Source organism: Quercus robur, chromosome 5 (genome assembly GCF_932294415.1).
Source record: "Quercus robur chromosome 5, dhQueRobu3.1, whole genome shotgun sequence".
Lineage (NCBI taxonomy): Eukaryota > Viridiplantae > Streptophyta > Magnoliopsida > Fagales > Fagaceae > Quercus > Quercus robur.
Window position 1 is genome coordinate 60,767,086 of NC_065538.1, and position 4,987 is coordinate 60,772,072.

The following is a 4,987-nucleotide window of genomic DNA, read 5'->3' on the forward strand; positions in this document are numbered from 1 at the left end:
TTGTAATGAACTTATGTTCTTCCAAATGTCAAATGAGTCTTCTAAAGAGCTACTATTCTTCAAGCAAGATTGGATCTAATTCTACAAATAATGCTTCAAGAGGAAATTGAAGACCATGCTATACAATTCCACAGAGACAATATAGAAACCAAAATGCAATTGGTGCCATATCCCTAACACATCACAACAAAATAGGATAGTATAAAAAAGAAACCACGCAAATCCCATTAATGAATCAGTAATAAGAGTTTGAAAGCACTTCCATCTCATTATGGAACCTCAAAGTACATAGGTAGCACCCATTAATGAATTAGTGATAAGAGTTTGAAAGCACTTCCATCTCATTATGGAACCTCAAAGTACATAGTTAGCAAGTGAATACAAAAAGGAAAACAAATTATTTGGGAACTCATTCAAGAATAAAGCACCATCCTAAAAAATTGAAGCAATCAAACTTTGCTTGGATACAGGACCATTGAGAGACACTCAGAAGAAATTCATTTTAATATGAGGTTGGCCAGCTTCAAATATCTCAAATCTCCATTGAAACATATTCAGAAACAACTCTAATTTTAGTCATTTTCCTAGCTCTAAATTTCCCTCAATAGCCATTTCAATATCTAATTGAATTTAGCAATTTCTAGGAACCCAGTTGTCCACCATCCACTCTTGCAATTCTTTCAACCCTTTCCTTGATAGCTCTTTGCAATCTAGGTTCTTTATGTTCACTTCAGGCTATCTAACACAAGCTTGCACGTCTTCTTTAGTCAACTATAATAACCAGCCCAAAACCCACAAAGGAGTTAGCTCTGTTAAAACTTCAGCCCAAAAAATAATGTTAACTGTGAATAGCTTTATCATGTCTTAATGCATTGAATTGATAAAAACTATGTGATATAATATCTATGGAATTCAAGAGTTGCCTCAAGTCATTGTATGATGCCAAGAGACTGCATTACATCAGATTGCAGTTGGTTTTGCTCAGGGTAGTATTGCAAGTTAGGATTATAACTAAAGACCATTCACCTTTTTCCCAATTCAAGAAATGAATTACAACTAAATCTTCAATTAGAATTGCTTAATATTTCAGTGAGATTCACTAATCAAGTACATGCTGCATTACTACAATTTTCCATTGACATAACATTTTATCGTTGGCTCCTAAAAAAAGAAGCAGAACCTTTTCTTAGAAGTTGAATAGGGTCAGCACTAATTGCCATTGAGAAAAAAAAAAAAATTTGTTTCAATTAGCCAAAACTGAGGCCTAATGTTCTCTAATACCCAGCTCAAATTTGTGAGTAATTCTAAATTGTTTCAAATAGCCAAAGAAAATAGGGAAAGAAACAATATTGAACATAAAAATTATTTCCTGAAAAACCAAATAGAGATTTTTTTTTTTTTGGTTATAATATAATTTTCGACATAAATTAACATTCCTTTCAAAAAAGGAAACCAAGAGACTGCGAAAGAATTGATGGAGGAATTTCATGGGCCAAAGGAAATGGATATATATGAAAAAAAAAAAAAAAATTTGTACAGCATCAACAAGCAAAGCTATCATTTATTGGGAGAAAATCTTTCATTTCAAAAACCAAGGAGCACCAAAATCTCTTAATTTTCCACCTTTATCGCTTCATCTTATCACTAAATTGAGACTGCAAACTGTTGTTTTGGAAGGGGGTGAATAGTTTATGCATAGATTCAAAGACAGCATGTATTTAGAAAGAGAAAACAATTTATGACAAACATGCATTATGAGAGAGAACTTCAAAGCCAAGCCAAGAGTGTTGTTATCTGTACGGTACTTGGGGTTTATTGTAGGAGTTATTATTTATTGTTTATTAGAGTTGGCTGGGGTTAATGTAAGTTATAAAAATGGGCTTGGGCTTGCTATCAACTTTAGTTTTGAACAAAACCTTTTATTTATTTTAAATGTCAGCCCATATATATATATATATATATTTATATTTTGCAAAATCACTCTATTAAAGTGTTACTTGATAGATCCCCAAGCTCTCTCTAGTAAATATGATTCCAAGAAAGCTGGTTACCCAAAGTTTTTTTCTTTTTTAGAAAAGTAAGTCTACTTTATATATCAATGATAAGAAGCTTAATACGTGGCAAAGAAATTAAATGATAGTTTCAGTGCACACCTTAAGGACAGCCAGATCATATTCTGGATCAACACCAACAATCTTTCCTTCCCTGTAAAAGCCATTGCCTCTTGTGTCTGCTAGATAAATCTGCAAATACAGCACCAAAAGCATTGTTACTCAAACAAAGGGCTAGTACATTAAATGAATGATGATTGTCAAAACAAGTGAAAAAATAATAATAACTAGAAGAAAAGAGCCAAAACCTTACAACAATGTATTCCGCTCCCATCTGTTGCCAATTTAGCTACAACATGGTGATTGGTTACCTGTCACACACAAAAATAAGACTTTTCTCATTAATATGGGAGGAATCACCCAGAAGTATTAAAAATATATATAATTAGATTGGTAAGTATGCATATCACTAATTCATACATAAAATTCAAGCTTAAAATGAACCCCTCTTTCAATTTTCTAGAGAACAGTATAAATGCAGGTAAATATGTAAGTATCGGCTGCAACATTGGTTGTCAGGATGTTAGCAATATGGTATATTTTGTTATATGATATTCATTTTTCAAATTGTTTAGGAAAGGATGTTAAACCTTCAACAAAACCCAGGTGCTGCATGATGTTTTCTTCTGCAAACATAATCTGATGATAATTATTGTTTAGGAACTCGCCACTGAACTTTGCAGATAAGGAAAACAAAGAAGCAATGGCATATAATGCTAAAGATGGATTCAAATACGAGAACAGAAGAAGGGAGTGCTTACAATGTGACCAAAGTTATCCCAGATGAAGCCTGAACCTGTCCCGTCAACTTTTGCATTTTCATCCTCAATAAGATTGACATCATCAGAAGTGGTCTTGGGGCTTCTAACTATTTCAAGGTCTTTAATGAAAACAACAGATGGTGAAGCTTCCTACAATAATTCGAAAATGACTCGGCCAGTTAAGCAATCAATACAAGCATGCAGGGCAAAGATGAAAAATTAAAAAAACACAACTAGAATAACTTCAATTACCCCCCCCCCCCCCCTTCCAAAAAAAAAAAAAAAACACAAAAAACAAAAAACAATTGGTTAACATTTACGCCTTCTTTCTTTCTTTCATTTTTTTATAAGTGACCCCCTAGTCGAGGAAAGGGAAGATTCAAACTAGTGACCTTCACTTCATAAGGCGAGGTATCAATCTAATTATGTTACCCCTTAGAGTTAAAACTCAGTCTTTTCTAAAAGCAATTTAAGAAAAGTGCTTGTGCACTGTCTCTGTCTCTTCAATGTGAGGTTAATTTATTGAAACAGTAGTTCCCTTATCAAATAACAGCAATCAGGGCTTCAACTCTCTAAATATTTGTACATATTCCAAAGAAATTTTCTAGTTAAATAATAAACTTAAATTTTGAACTTGCTTTTAAATTAAACCATAAATTTGCAATTTTCAAAATATACCTCTATAGTTTAAAATCATTGCAATTGGTATTCTCATTGACGACTTAAAACCTATTTTATTCCAAAAAATAAAAAATAAAAAACTTATATAGAGCACTAAAATACCCTTCATAGGAATTTTACCAACTGGTATTATAATGCTACATGCTTTTAAAACTACTTTTATATTGGTAAAGAACATCACCTCAAAAGTAATATTGGGAAGTCCCTTCTTAGCCTTATTATACCCATTCCATATACTAGCAGTGAAAAAATAACAACATGTCTTAGGACAAGAAGTAAAATTCAAATTTTTACTTGCCCTTCAAGGGAGAGATCACTTTACTAAACAGTATTCAATTTCTAAACACATTGATACAATAAAAAGAGAGAATAGCAAGGAAGTTAAAACAAATAAATTTCTACGACAAGAACTACAATATCAAGTAATCGAAAACAACCAGAAGATCCTAATATACCAAAAAAAAAAAGTTGAAGAATTTAAATTTAAATTTGAAAATGAAGTTTGTTCGAACTTCCCAAATGCCTTTTGGAACTGTAGGAAACACGATATTGAATTAACCTATGAAAAAGACTTCAATGATAAAGATATACCAACCAAAGCAAGACCCATTCAAATGAATCAGGAATTGATGGAATATTGCAAGAAGAAATTCAAGAGTTATTGGACAAAGGAAAAATTAGAAAAATGAAATCCCCTTGGATTTGTTTTTCCTTTTATGTTTTAAAAAAATAAAAAATTGTTTAATTAGAAAGGAAAAATAGATCTTTTAAGCCAATTACGTAATGCATCAGTATTCTCAAATTTTGACATAATTAGTGATTCTTGTTGGCAAATACAAATTTCAGAAAAAAGACATGAAATTGCTTTCATAGTACCAAATCAAGTTGTCATCCTTTCTTTACAATTGAGCCCAAATATGATCAAGAATCAAATCTCACATCAATTGTCCATAAATATTTTCCATCCAAATGGCATTTCATTCCAAATGATCCAGAGAGAGAAAACCCAAAAATTTATAAATTCATCCTAGTAGACACAAGTTCTATAATTCTCACCCAGATGCCTGTACCAAATGACCCCTCAAAAATCTTTCATTCAAAGTGCACCATTAAAGGATTCCTCACAATCAACCAATAGGGGAACAACCACACACAATGAAAAGATCGTCTCAACTACATGACCTATAACATTTTAGTTATTAGGATTATATGGGTGCATGGACTAACACATTCTACATCCAAAATGATCGATTTAAACATTCATGGTTTATTCATTTTAAGAAAAACCAATTGAGCAATTACCCAAGTAGTTTCTTGAATGGCAAACAAATTTTGGCCCAATCCAAGAAATTTTTACCACAACCTTTAAAAATGGCCTACAAAAATATTGAAGAAATTCACCAACCCATTGCCCAATTATCCTTCTTCCATTCT

At 32.0% G+C, this 4,987-nt stretch overlaps 1 long non-coding RNA gene across 2 annotated transcripts; it reads right to left on the reverse strand.

Moving 5' to 3' along the window:
• Window positions 1–202: 202 nt before the first annotated feature.
• LOC126729130 (uncharacterized) lies at window positions 203–3,065 on the reverse strand. Of its 2 annotated transcripts, none has more exons than XR_007656519.1 (4): window positions 2,873–3,065; window positions 2,365–2,422; window positions 2,154–2,243; window positions 203–771 (listed from the first exon to the last, which is right to left on the reverse strand). It is a non-coding gene; the product is annotated as an uncharacterized LOC126729130 (long non-coding RNA). The 2 variants fall into 2 exon arrangements; XR_007656518.1 differs by having other exon boundaries at window positions 2,360–2,422.
• Window positions 3,066–4,987: the final 1,922 nt, after the last annotated feature.